This window comes from Egretta garzetta, unplaced genomic scaffold (genome assembly GCF_000687185.1).
Source record: "Egretta garzetta isolate BGI_Z169 unplaced genomic scaffold, ASM68718v1 scaffold172, whole genome shotgun sequence".
NCBI classification, from domain to species: Eukaryota; Metazoa; Chordata; class Aves; order Pelecaniformes; family Ardeidae; genus Egretta; species Egretta garzetta.
Window position 1 is genome coordinate 4,689,841 of NW_009258951.1, and position 15,398 is coordinate 4,705,238.

The window sequence follows — 15,398 nt, forward strand, 5'->3', positions numbered from 1 at the left end:
GTTCCACCCCCCCCCCCCCCCCCAAATTCCACTGCAACAACAAAAAGTTACTCATCCAATACCTTAACAAATCTTCTCTATAAATCTCTGTTTTCTTTTCAAAATAGGTTTCTGTTTGTCTTGGATTAATATCTGGAATAGAAGGTCTGTTCCTCAGTCCACGTGCAACAGATTGTGTGGATGAGCAAGGGAGAAGACAGTGAGTGAAGCAGTTTGCTCTGTTGTGGTCAGTGGGGAAAGGGGATGATGCATAAAATGATTTAAGGGGTTTCGCAATACTTGCTATTGCAGCTGAGCTAATATTGTGAATGAAAGCTGTTGATACAGAATGGGCTTCTTACTGGACTTGTGGCTGAAGCAATATGTGCAATGAAAAATCCACCTTTTTAACATACGCTTATGGTTATAGATGGTTGTAATTACACTTTTTGATTGCAGTAACATAATCTTAGCTTTTAAAAAAAAATACACCCTGAAAACTGAAGTCAATGGGATAAAAACACAAATCCTGACCAAATATCTGGTCCACGCACATGAAATACTTCTCGTAGCTCATCCTGGTTTTGTGCTCTCCTGTGATCAACAAATGATGTTCTTCCGTGTGTATCTGCACACCCCGTACTCAAGCAAACTGGAGGCACGCCAGGCATCGGGTTCCGTGGTTGCTGACAGGAGTCAATGATGGAAGGAAACGTCGCTCTGAGCTGCCTGTTGCCCTGTAACTGCAGGATTAGCCTTTGCAATAATAATATAGATCTTTCTCTACTTAGCATTTGACTCTTTACTTTCATCCTAAGGGACTCTATGACTCAATCTATTAGTACGTGTGCTGCTTAATTTTCCCTAATGCAGAATTAAGCAAAGCAAAACCCTAAGCTTAAGTTTATCCTGGTTTTATAGTTATACTCCTGTTTCGCTATATGTGGTATTGCATTGGCAGGCCGTTGTGCTGCATGCCCCTATCTTGAGGTGTGGGGGAGATGTACGCCGAGGCGATGGTGAGACTCATTTAACCTTATATTTACACAGGCAAATTCATGGCCAGAGCATTTGAATTATTTTCAAAACTATAATAAGAAAACTTGAAACAAGATAACGTAGCACTTATTGTGGACTGTATTAGAGATAGAAAACTGAACAGCTTATTTTTTCAGTGTAAAATTGTAATATAAACACAAAATACCACAAAATGAATCCGGTCTCCTCACACTCTTGAGATTTCAATGTTGCAGCCTTTCTTGCGTGTTTTACTTTATTTTTAGTGGGTCTCTTCAGTTTGAAAACTTTAGGTGATTTTGTGGGTACTGAAGGATATTGTGCTGTAATTTTCTCAAAGCCATTACCAATCATATCCCATGCCCTGACTAATGTTTCATTCTCCTGTGAAAGCTAGAAAGGGCTTTTCTACAACAGAATCAGGACAATTACTTCAGCAAAATTACAGTACATTATCCGTGAAGTGTCAGAAGATGGCAGCCAATTTCTGCTTTTTGATCAGGATATTCAAGATCATCCTCATCCAGTAAGAACAAAAACTCTCAGAAGAGGAAATGAGATGTAATGGTAATTTTCAGATTGCCTGTCAGCCCCAAACACATCTCTATCCATCAAGGCAGTGACATAACGTTGACTTCTCTAGCATTTTGTGGCTAATTTGCATAACCCACAGCACCCATACTTTCATGAGACTTCATAGCAACTTCTCCACATGTAATTTATAGAAAAACTTTCCACACAGTGTAAGCAAAGGCTAAAGGAGGGTGCTGTCGCTGCGTCACCTGTTATCTGAACATATCGTGGGACGGCTGCACAATTTGTGTATAGCTTTCAACAAAAATGACTGCTATAAAATCAAAGCTCTCCTCAAATAAACCACACTGGTATTATTTTATGCCTCTTATATCTGTGCTGAGGGTAATAAATACTTGGCAATTGGGTTTTTAGAGTTTTTGACAGCTTGGTGTTACATGACTGGTTAAACAAGTCTTTTTGTCTGCCAGATAAGGGTTACTGAATTTATTGCCTCTGGGTTAGCAAGGATGCGTGTCCTGCTGGCTGTCCAGACTACAGACAGAAAACACACTGTTCAAATGTTCAGACTTGTGAACTGGGTTTATTTGGCGGTAAAGAACTGAACTTGCAGATTCAGTTCATGAGAAATTCCCAATATGATCTCATAGAATGAAGTCCCATACGAAAAAAAAAATGTATATTTACTTCTTTACTACTACTTCAGATTATATCAGTACAATGACAAAGAGAGCAAAGTCTTGAAATTATCTTACTGTTGTGTGTTGCTGGGGGAAAAGGGATTAACAGTCTTAAATTTATTTAGATTCGCCTAGGATGTAGCCTATACTGCAAAAGCACAGGCACCAGCGCAGCTCTACCAAGATCTCTGATCGATGTGATAGCAAGAAGATGGTTAGCCAGAAAGGAAAAGGCTTAAAGAAAAGTGAAGCAAAAATGATAATGGAATTTTTAAAATGGAAATAAAGATAAGAAAATGAAACATAAATGAAGAGAACAGTGTTCTTGTCCTCAGTTAATACTGAGGAAGAATAATAGAAGAGGCATTGCTATCTATCTTCCTCTATTTTAGTGGAAAGATTTTAAAGGGAAGGAGGATGATGAGTTTATCCTTCTCAAAGAGGTGCTAGAAGAGGAAAGAACTTATCTGGGAATGATTTATGCCAACAGGGCCAAGAAAATATGCTTTTGGGTAGTTTATTTTAATGTTATTTGAATGTATAAAGGGGCAATTAACAATAAGAGGTTAATGTGACTTTAAATGTAGCCTGAGATAGGTTGGGGTGGTTGAACCCAGGAGGCAAGTTGCCTTACATAAAGCAGTGCTATTTTATATTCACACTTCTGCAACTCAAGCTCTAGAAAGAGTTTGTTCTTGTTTAGTGAAATCCAAGAAATTCACCTCTTGCAGTCAGGTTATGTACAGCATCCTTGCTCGGGGTATGTGCCTGGATTGATCCTCCCTAAAATTCTTTCATTTGCACCATTGAAAGAACTGTGGTGACACAGTCTCTGCTACGTTAAGGTTTTTTTTAATTATATGTAATATTTCAAAATAAGTGAAGCAAGAATTTCATCTAAATGATAATCCCTCTTTAGTTAGACATATGTCTACTTTATCCATGTATTTTAGAAGAGTTTCTGTATCCTTTACATATTTATAATGCGTAAACATAATAATTTATTATCATTCTAGTGGATTTATAAATACATTTTAATAGTAATAACTATACTATAATCTTACATCTATATAGCTGTAAATTGGAAGATAAAAACCACTACACTAGGAGAAATGTATTCTTGTGCTTTCCCACCACCCAGCCTGAATTGTACACTTTGATTTATCATACTGGTTCTAGCACAGATGTGGTCTCAATGGCTTCTATAGCAATTATGGAAAATTTACTTAGACTGGTCTGGGCTGATTAAGGAACATCAGGTTTCAGCAGTGTGGGTGTGCTCCGCAAAGATTGGTCAAACAGCAGTTTAGGACGCACTCAGTCCTCTTGGGTTCTAATTAAGCCTCTGCTTATCCCCCTACTTAGCAAAGCTCTGAGGCACGTTTTGTGTTAAGCAGTCTACATAATGTGTGTCCCACCAAGGTGGAAGAAAGCATAACTGCAATGCCACTGGAGCCGGTGGGCATAGCAGGGCTTATGGCTGAATTACATTTTCTGTTTAAATGTTTGTTCTCTAATTTTTCCACAAATGTTTCACATCAGCCACTGCTTGCATGGTGACTTTTCACAAACCATGTGATAGTAAAAGTCTAAAACTGGGAAAAATATCCCTAAGTGTGATCTGCAAAACTCTGCATGGTGGTCGCTGTATACGCAACATTTTTGGGTGAGAAGTTTTCTTTCGTCTGTGCCTTCAGCATCTCTGGGAGCTTCATCCCTTATAAATAGTCAGAAATATCATCTGACATTGCAGCGATATCACTTGTAGACTGGAAACATCAGACTGAAGGTGAACAGACTTCATCTGATAATGTGACTTACTGAAGCTATCAGATATGGAGCAGCAACCTAGCCCTCTTTGATTTGTGTTTTGTCGGGGTGGTTTTTTTTGAGAAGAGGTTTATTTTTAGTGCGTTTATCTTGTAACATTTTCTGTAGTGTTTTATCAATGCCCTAGTGTCATATCAAGGGACCCGCTAGCTGCCTGAAAACCTGATGATCTGGCAAGAGGTGAGCTATGGGGTGAGCAATATGGGCTGTGAATACTGTACTGCAGAAGATGGAAGAGCATAGAGTTTGTTTGGGAACATGCCTACCCATGTATATGATGTTCATTGTGGTAGCCTCTGAGCATACACAGATGTGGTTGAGGTTAAAACTAGGGAAGGGTGGTGGCAGTGGGGAGCAACTGCTGCTATGGTGCTGGGTAGGGAAGGAGGGGAATGGGTAGCAGAGCAGCCTGTCTAGACAAAAGAAAATACTCAACAACAATGGAGAGATATTGGAGAAGCAGGCTTTGAGGTCAAGTCTGGGAGAGGTACTGCCAGACTCAGTCTAGTTTATATAGTATGGAGTGGGTGAAAGCCAGGCTGAAGAGTGCACCCAGGGTAAGAGCGTGGATGTGGACAGGCTGCTTGGTGCAGTCAGAGGCACAGGGGAGGAGCGAGAAAGCATGGCAGTCACAGAAATCTATATCTCCTGAAATAGATTGCCTCAGAGAGCGTGTTTTGTTCCTGGGACTACAGGAAAGGTATCATTTTTGATGACTAGTCTATCTATAATTAGGATCCTAAGCTGCTGCCAAGGAGTGTATGATTTTTTCAAAGGCACGTGTGCCAAATATATTGAACTAGTTAGAAACAAATGGGCTTTGTTTACATTTTTGAGGGAACTTCCTAATTATGTTAGGCTCAAGTGCTGAGAATGTCAGCAAGCAAGGAAAATAAACAGGTGACTTAAGAAAACAGTTAGATACCTTTCCCGGAGTGAAAGAGTTGGTAGTGGATCCCCAGGTAGCAAGAATATTACAACCAAAAGTGGTCAAGTGTAGTTAGCACCTAAAGGCTAATCCTAGAGTAACACCAGTATTTCACTCATGTAGAATAAAAGCACTTATGCCACCTTGTTTGTAACCTTCAACTCACCTACTTAAAAGAAAAGCTTTTTCTTTTCATCCTTTTAAAGATGTAATATAAAATTTCACGTGAATGTAAACAGAATGAGTACTTATATTTTTTTCTGTAGGAATGCAGTTTTGATCAAGCCTGAGGTTCTGTTGGCACTGTTTAATTTTAGACTCTCAAAGTCAAAAGTTTCTACAGAAAAGAACATTCACACTAAAAAATAAAGTCCTTCAGATAGATTTTGCACATCTGTGAGTATCTCCTGTGGCATCTGTTTCACTGCTTCCACCATAAAAGAAACGTTGTGCCTCATAACTTGATAGCCTGCAAGGTGGGACAGAATCAGAGTCCCAGACTAGAGATCCACTTGCACATCCAGATCTGCCAATGTTATTCCACACCAACACCCATCTAGAGTCTGCTGACAGCTTCCACATGCTTCTCAGCCAGAATTTTCCAATTTGTTGTTATTGCCAGAAATGTTAAGTAAAATACAAAGTCAAATACTTTTTTCCTGTCCCCTGTGGACATTTGAAATGACTTTTGCCTGTTTGAAGCTGTTACTGCATCCTTCCCCTTTCATCAGATTTTTTGCTTTTCTCCTTGGTTTGACCAGTCTCTCATCGTTGGTCCTCTTTTCTAGTCCAACAATAACTGTCACTGATTTTCTTGTTTTCCTGAAGTTGTCTCCAAAAGTGAACTTAGTTTTCACTTAACGCAAAATAAATCCAAAATTACTACAAATCAGGAAACAATAAGAGGTTCCCATTTGATAACTGCAATGTTCCTGTGTTAGCCCGTGGTCTGTTATCTCTTGAGCTTTTTAAAACACACACAGTTCCCAGATACCACAATGAGACATTCTGTTTCATATTGTACTCACTGCTTGGAGGCTTCTTTAAATTCTGATTAGAAATGTTGCAAGTCAATAGGCTCTGATGAAGGGAGTTTATCCTTTTCCTTAGTCCTCCATGCAGTCTTCAGCTTAGCTGCAATATTAGTTTCCAAGAAGTAATGTACTGTCCTTAATTTCAATAGTGAACTATCACATCTGCTTTCATGAGTTGAACTGGGTAATGAAGCAGCATGGAACATCATTTGGTGTCAATGTTTCAACTATACGTTGATTTAATCTTTGCCCAAGTTCACTGTTACCTTCTTTTGTATCTCCAACTTAATTTATTGGGATTAGCATAGAATAACTTTGATGCTCAGTCAATGACCAGAAATTTTGAATGGAACTGATGTTTCTCTAAATGGACATTGAAGTAACTGCAGGGCCCGTGTATGTGCATATGTGAGAGGGGGAGCGTTCTGGAAAATACTGATGCTAGGTTCTTACCTGAAGTTCTTGAGTGGCAATAGAGATGACTGAAGGGGAGGGGGGGAAATACAGTTCTCATCCATCAGCAGAGGAATAAAATTTACCATTCTAGATGAGCTGCTGGGTTTTCCTTTCCATCGTCCCTCTCAGAAGTGGTAGATCCCTGTTGGTGGCAGTAAGGCAGGACTAGTAGATGATCAGCAAGAGCTGTGACCCTACAAGTTTCAGAAATTTGTTAAAGGTCAAGTGAGAAAAGGTTTGGCTCTCGGACAATGAAATACGCTCTGTGAAGGGAACATTTGGTTTTTGCAAACACCTCAGATAGTGCTCTCCCTGCCTCTGCTCATTAATCTTGACCTGGCAGCATTTCTCCCACCATATATCTCTCTTCCTGTTAAAGACAAAGACTTTTTTTTTGTAATTATGAGGGCACAGTTGCAGGCAACAGCTTGTTACATGCTGAACAAGACAAGTGTTATAATTGAAGTGTTAGCTCTTAGAGCTTCTGAATATCTACAAAAAAAGGGAGACACACATGACCTGTGAAGCATATCTAAGAATTAATAACTTCAAAAACAAAATACCTTTTTCTTGTAAAAGTAATCTTTAAAAAGAAAAAAAAACCTTAAAATTAATTTGCTGTGGAAAACATGCTGTATATGTTCATTTTACAGAAAAGAATAAGGCTTTATTTCTTGCATGTTGGGTCCTAAGACCCCACAAAAACTAACTCCATATTTTAAAATTTTGTTGCCAAAACCAGTCAGTATTGAAATTTTGTGTTTGGTTTTTGCTCTACTTGCAATGGTCTCTTCTTGAATTATTTTGATTAATTGTTTTTTTAATGTTACATTACTCATATTCTTTAAAAAAAAAAACCCACCTGTGGTCTCTGAGGTCTTTTCTCCATTAGAAGCAGTGTGCCACTTTTATGGATTCCAGAGTGTTTATTTCTTAGAGCAGAAACAGTCTAAACAACCCCCCCATATTAATCCTTTCTGGTAAGAGCTAGATTTCTTAAGTCTAAACATAAATACTAAACAACGCCAGGCCTCAGCCTCTTGCCTTAAAAAGGTGAAGGTGCTAAAACCATTTGGAGAACTTGGAGCACTTAATTTTCCCTTCAAGTGCTTAATCAGTGCAAAGATCTCTTCCTTTATAGTAGGCAATAGCTCAGAATAATCCAAAGACAAGTAAAGACAATGCTGAAATAATTTGCTTATTTTTAGGGAATCAGTAGGAACAAAACCTGTATCTCCTGAAATTTTCTATTGAATCATTACTTGCTTCATTTTTGATTAAGAAAAATTACCGTGGCATTTTAAACTTCATCTTACTGCTACTTGTAAGCCACTGCTCTGCCAGTCAGCCTAGCAAAGAAGGGAAAAGCTTCCCCTAGATCTGAGTTTTATATGTTCTACCATGTGTACGGTGATTTTTTTATTTGTGCGAGACTATGGCTTGAATTCTGCAGCGATTTGATGAATAATGCATGGGCTATATGCCAAATTTTGGCTAAAAGTCACAAACTGAAGACCAATGAAAATATATACTCTAGATCCTTTTTCTTTTTTTCTTCCTTCAGCCACCTTACACAAATATGCACGTCTACTAAATGGAAAAGACAGTGGTGGTGGTGTTCTTACTACTCAGCACTTCTACAAATTGAGATGAGTTCTTGCACTTGGTTGCTTTGATGAAAAAAGAATGAAAAGACCTCTTCAAACTGGGCTCAAACACTGACATTCAATGCCAGTGGCATTCAACAGCCAAAGCTGCTGTGCTGCTTTTTTATTACTTTTTTTTTTTAGGGGATGACTAATTAATTTTTCAAGGGTCCTGTTGCATTTTGTGCTCTTCCATTTCCTAACTTCACTGTGGTATTCTGTAATACTTGAAGTGAATTTCCAGTTGGTTTAGCAGTTGCTACTAAAACGTAGTGCTAAAAAACTAGCACCTTGTTTTGGTTCAGCCACTCTTTAGCTCTTGTAAGAGTTCGGTTTTGATCTTGGAAACAAATATATATTAATATAGATTTTCCTTTCTGCTAACATCTCTCTTCATTTTCAGGGCATTTTTCTTTCCTGCATGAAATTAGTAGTCTTTCTGAACAGTCGAATTAATTTAGATGCAGAATGTTTTTCTTTCTCTCTTTTTTTCTTTTTGAGAGCCAGGTGGGAAATCAAAATCTCATCTTCTGAGATCACTCCCACAAAAAAAAGCGCGCTCATATCTCTTTTGAGAGTCCATAATTTCACCATTGCTTGAATTGAATGAAATAGGTCTGTAGTGGAAAAATTGATTCTTGTTTCACATCTTCAGACCGTTTGAAACCAGACGCCAGTGTGAGATGCCAATTAGAAGCACTTAGGATAAAGACATGGGAGCATAAATCTCCTGTGATAAATGCAGCAACATACAACTTGCGAGTATTTTGGAATAGGATTCTTAGTGTAATCATAAGAGAATTGTGAATGTCAGATTTGAGACTTCACTTTCACTTTTAGAAGGTTTTTTTTTTTTAAAGTTCTTAAGAATTAAGTATATTGAAGGAGAGTCCAAATGTTGTCAAGCCTTGCAAACTTTTCCAAGCAGATGCATGGATTTGCCTATGCAGAGAAAAGGCAAAATAAAAGTCCTGGAACTAAAGGTCTTAGAAATTATTTCCAGAAATATGCACTTTCTGCTTTTTAGGTACAGATTTTTTTCAGCTGTGTTTCATGCCTAGTATATGATGAAATGAAGACCATCATGATAGATTAAATGTATTAGTTCAAATAAATCAGTTTATCTAGACAAACCATGTAATTTTGAGATGTCTCACTTCTGAAGGATGGCAGTCAGTGATGGAGGTACAGATCATAAATAAGACTGGCAAACTGAATTTTATTTCCTTGGCCTGCTATTGAATGCCTAAATAGCATCCAGGCTTGGAGACTTCAGCCCCATTTGGATTGAGGGCTTGCTCTTGTTCTAATTGCGTTCTATGAAAACTTTCCCTGTTCTTGAATTAGTCTATTAGAGATCATCTACACTCTGCTTGCCTAGTAAACGTTTAGGGAAGGAGAAATAAAGGACACTTTCCATGTTGCACAGTGTAAATATTTGCCATGTGAAAAAAAACTTCCTTTGGTTTGAAAGCTGGATGCCTCCACAAAAGTTTTGCAAAAGAAAGGCTTAAATGAGTACCATATAATCCTCTATCTGCACCTAGGGATATGTAGAGTTTAAGCATGCTGCAACATAAAAACAGGTTTTGTTCGTATAGATTTGGTTACAAATAAATAAGTAAAAATGCTTTCATTTACCCTCTACTGAGGGACCGGCGGTGCAATATCCTGCATTAATTTTACATAAGATATGAGTTTAAGGTGCATGTGCAATTTCCTTCTAACTCCTTGTATAAATAAATAACACTTTTTAATGCCAATATGAGAGATACAGCGGGTAAGCCATTGCTTTCTGTTATTTTGTCTCAAATTTTATGGGTATGAGATAAAATTGAATTAATCTTTGTTAAAAGATGACCTTTTGAATAGGTTCCCTGCTGAGTGTTTTAATTATTTGAGCAGGTATTCACAGCTTGAGACCCGTGAAAGATTGATTTGCTTTGAGTGTATCAAAGAGAGTGGGTCAAATTAATTGCAATAGTGTAACCTCACTGAAGTCTGTGCTGCCACTTAAAAAGGAACAGTGAAAATATCCTTATAGAAATACCTATTTTGCTCAGGGGACTCTTCTAGAAAATGTCTCATACTTGTGACACTTTTGTAGTGCAAATTTTATTAGCTATGTGGAGGTTGGTTGGTTTTGTGTTGGTGTGGTTTTGTGGGGTATTTTTTTGGTAAAACACTAGATGAGAAATGTGTTCTTTGATCAAAGAGCAGGGAGATGGTAGACCACCCTTGGTGCTAAGCCACCCAGGAAATGTAGGTGTTAGGTATTCCCTACAGCCGTTTTAATCCTCTGGATGGTGTAAAGCAGGGTACTGGGCTCAGACTACAGTTCTTGCTCACACAAAAGATGTCAGAGCAGCTTTGGCTGCTGCCCCGTGCATGTGTCAATGCCCCAGGGATTGTTTCCCCGCAAATCTGGGCAATGCATATCCTTCCTGCCTGCATGAACAGACAAACTTAATTTAGTCTCCAAAGACTAAATTGTGGATCAGGGTTTCCAGGAAGCCAATTATTAGTTAAACAGGGGATAATTGGATTTAATAGGAAAACTGTAAAGGGCCTAAGTGGACCAAAGATGTGAGAACAATAGGTTGTGTTGAAAGGGAGCGAGTCTCGGGCTGGAGGGTGACTGTCAGTGGAGTTCCTCAGTGACTGGTTTTGGACCAATATTATTTAATATTTTCATTAATGACTTTGGCACAAAAGTCAAAATGTGCTAATGAAATTTGCTGATGACATAAAACTGGGAGACGGTGTCAACACTGAGGAGGATTGGTTTAATTAGGCAGAATTAGATGACCTCGAAGACTAGAATAATAGAATTAGGATAAAATTGAGTAGTGCAAGTTCAGGGTCATGTCCTGAGGACTAATGAGATGAATATCATTCAGCAACAATAGGAAGAGAAAGACCTCTGGGGCATCGATCACAGGATGCTTTTGACCTGTTAATGTGATGCAGTGTGTTGTGAAAGGTGCTGTCGGAGTTCTTGGATGAAAACTGAGGTTGTGGTTACCCGTGATCAGGGAAAACCCAGCTGGGGCTGGAACAGATGTCTGGAAAGGCTGCTCGGCTGATCGGGGACAGGAGAGCCAGTCCCACCAGAGGATGGAGCAGCTCTGCTTGCTAAGCTGAGCAAAATGAAGAATGAGAGGGGATATGATTGCTCTGTATAAGTACATTGGGGGACAAAGAAATGAAGGGGGAAATTGGGGGATAAAGAAAAGAAGGGGGGAAACTGTTTAGAGGATTTTTTTGTCAGCTGGACAAGGGGATATAAACTAGGTTCAAATAAACTTCAGCTGGAAATTAATGGAGCACTGGGAATACTGGGCAAGAAACACACCTAGTTTTCTGAGGAACAGGACTGATACATGGTAAAGGTTACGACTGTCAGTAGGGAGAAGGCTGGTGTTGATGGCCCAGGAGCCCTTCCAGCGTTCTCTTTCTAAAAGTATAGAGCTCAGAGCTTCCTGAGCTGTGTTTTATGTGCCCTTCAAAAGTAATTTACAGACATGTCTAGACAACCATTGCAGCATTTGAATAGTTTGCTGGTATCCATAGAGGTCTTAACACCAGTATACAGAGGGAGCATGGGTAAATTTTTAAGCCTGTCACTTGTGTTCAGAGATGTCTCTGCCTCTTGCAGAGGCAAAGTATGTTCACGTGGAACAACCTTTGGAGGGGCTGAATTTTGAATTAATGTTTAGTTGGCACCTGCGGTGCAGATATATTTTCCATAACTTTTCAGCAGATGATTTGCTGTAAAACTTTGATTTTTATAGGGCATGCAGAAAAGGGAGTTGGAAGAGGCAAGGTTCATCTTGAGTGCAATGTCTATTTTAGTGAGGAAGACTATATATCTTGTGGTTATACCTCAAAAAAAAAAAGACAACCAGCAGATGGTTTTCTGAAACACCATCGGGCTAGTCAGTCACGCTGCGGGAATATGACACACTACAAAGCAATATCAAACACTTCTTGGACACATCTGGAGAGAAGTGCTTCCCTGTCTTCACTTGACAAGCGTGGCCATTCATGTATGGGAGTAAATGTGAAAGGCAACTTGCTGAGCCTATAGACTTTTACTTTTTTTTTTTCAGTGACTGTATTCCTGATACTCCAGGGGCTCTCAGACTTATTCTAACATGCTTGGATAGCTGAGCACCCCAAATTAAAATAGCAAGAGACAAATCCAATTAGAAATCTGTTACTGGCTTGCCAGTCCCATATATTCTGCAGATGAAAACTGCTTTCTTTGAGTCTTGTCCGTACTCATCTGTCGCGGCAACAGCAAGCTACAGAAGCAGAGGACTTGAAAGCTTTTGGAAGGTCTTTGGCCTTTATATTGTCCTTTGGGAAATAATATAAATAGAGCAGGACAGGCAGCAGAGATATCTACCCTGCTGCAACAACACATGCACAGGAGATCTTTGGAAGGCTTAGTTTATTTATTGGGTCTTTACAACAGACCTTACACTGATTTAGGGAAGGAGAATTAAGGATTTGTGGATGTTGAGATGTCCTTGGTGAAAGAAATGTTGGGAATGGAGAAATGGCTTTTTTTTTTTGAGTGTGCGCATGCTTACATGGAGTCTATCTCTGCTTCACCTTTGGGGGCTGCTGGAGCCCAATAGTTAGGATTTACCCAGGTATTGACTGAGGGGGATAGCAGAGGGGATACAACAGGGTTTTTTTGTTTTCTTAAATAGGCATGGGGTTAAAGCCCCTAAGACTCTGTGTCATGAAGGGGAGAAAGCCCCAGTCCAAGCCTATTTGTACAGATTTCGATGGAGAACAGTTTTGGTTTTGGTCACATTCTTTATAGACCACTAAAATACCCAGGTGAATTGAAAATACCCAGGTGAATTGAAGAGCATCTGAAGTATACTGCATGTAACAGTAATTTTCACGTCCTACTTTAAGCTTGATTTTTGGTTTTTATAATATGGGGTTTTGAATACCTTCTTTAGTAATGTATTCTTGCCATTTGTAGAAGGCCAACGAGAAATGTCTATTACTTTGAAATTTGGCAGTTGATTATAAATATCCTTTTTTATTTCCCACCTTTCTGTAACTGCTTTTACAAAGGCAGTCCCATACGGGTTACTGAAGGTACAGAGCTGCAAGGCTCAGTAAGGTGATTAGCTTCTGGTTACATGCCCAGGTGCTGTACAGCATCCTTCAGTGGGTACTTTGCTTAGCAGCACCGAGTGTTAATGCTTTTATTTCTATTGCTTGATTTCCACAGTCTCCTTAGATCTGCATTTGTGGGACAAATGGGATTCTTTGAAACAAACAAGCAGAAATCTGATTTTTGTCCCTCCTGATTTCTTTGCTACTTTGGAGTTCACGCTGCTACCAGGATATCTTGAAAGTTTCGCTTGCTGTTTTTGTTGTATCCTGTGGCTGCTGTGTCTTTTATGAAGCATTTCCATCCCTCCTGTTGTGCCCATCCAAAAGTGGTGGATCGCCAGTTTGACGCATAACATGGTTTCAAAGATGAAGGGTGATGGGGCAAAGGGATCCTATGAGTTCATGCTATCAGCTGGTGGCATGGGCATTCAAACTGAGGAGCTGGAGGAGGTGCTGGATGATGTGAATACAAATGTGTTATTGCCTAAGGCAGGGCTCTTATTCTTTATTCAAAGCATTAGGAATAAAATAGGGCTGTGGGGTCAGCTGGGGTGGCCCTGTATCTTTTGCCACAACAGCTTCCCTGGTGCATGGTGCGGCGTCAACAGGAGACCTGGGACCTGTGTCTGGATCAGGCTCTTGCTTCTGCAGAGCTGGCCGGCTGGGGGCTGCTTGTTCATTCAGGATTTGCTTTTTAATGAATACACTTTCAGGAATGAATTTTACTGCTTTCAGAGAAAAACTGTGAAGAATGTCTTTTAATCTGAGCTAAACTGAAGAGGAAAAGTTTCTAAAGAACCCCTGGAAGGGTTCACCATCGCTGTGTTCCTCTACAGCACTGGGCATTGAACAATTTGCTTGTAGCATTTGGGCTCCAAGATGTGATTTGTTTGCATCAGAAAATGGTTTTTGACTGCTGTGTCTGTGTCAGGAGCACATACAAACCTTTTGTAATGAGGCAAACACAGATTTCGTTGCCTGTCTCTTGGAAGCTGTTTCCTGCATATAACCTGAGTGTTTGACTTTCCCAAATGCAGCCAGTTATAGCCGTGTTTTGCTAATGTGTTTTAAAAGTATCAATTTATTATTTTAGTGTAATTATATTCTACGACAGATTCTTCCCAGAAAATCAGGCTTGGTTCTGTGCTTACAAGTAGGTATTATTTGCTTTATGTAACTGTAGATCTTCAGTTGCCTTGGCAATGTAACACAGTTTTAAATTTAGAAACTAATTTGTTTTCTGTCACTTTGCTCTTTACTGTTAAGGAGACAAGCTGTTTGCTATTAAATAAAACTTAAAAAGAAGGAGAGATAAAAATGTGTGTAAAAATATAATGTATAAAATACCATGTAGCATTCACTTGTAGATGAAGAAGGCACTGGCAAGGCCAGGGGGGAAACTCCTCTGTTCCTGAAGAAGTGGAAGCTTCTTTGTGGTGTCGAGGGGGCTTTGAATGGACGTGTCCTTGCCCTGCTCCAGGGAGAGTGCAGGGCATCGGTATGCCCTTTAGCTGCCACCTTCCCAGGTCAAGATAGAGGAGAGCACAGAGGTTAACCTCAGGGAAACGTTTCATGGGATAAATGTGCATAGCTTGAAGTGAAATATTTGCTCTGCTGTGTTTAAAAGAGGATGGGATGCAAACCAGTCGTGGTCCAGGATCCGTGCGGACACCTCACCTTGGCTCTGTACTGAGTATTGCCTCCTGCTCGTAGGCCAGAAGACTATGAATGCTTTTGTATGCATATACTTGTGTATATATAGAAATATATACAATGGGTCTGCTGCAAAGGACTAGGAGGACCAGAGTTCCAAATTCCTGAGTTTATAATCCTATTTCTGCCATTGACTTTGTTTTTTTTTACAGCAGGGAAGGTCACTTGGCTTCTCTATTTGCTTCTCTATTTTTTTGGCTAAAATACTGACAGTATGCAAGGTACTGGATTAAGCACATGGAAGACCTAGAAGGGAGTTTTTGCCCCCAGCGAAAGTCCCCTTTTGCCCTCTTTCCTACAACTGAGAGACTTTTCTAACCTGTTTGCCTGCCTGGCAGAGGTTTGTCTTATAAACCTCTCCTGATGGAGATCCGTAAATAATCTGTTCCACTGATTAGCTCTCCTCAGTAGTGGAAACATCCCCCCCCCCCATAAT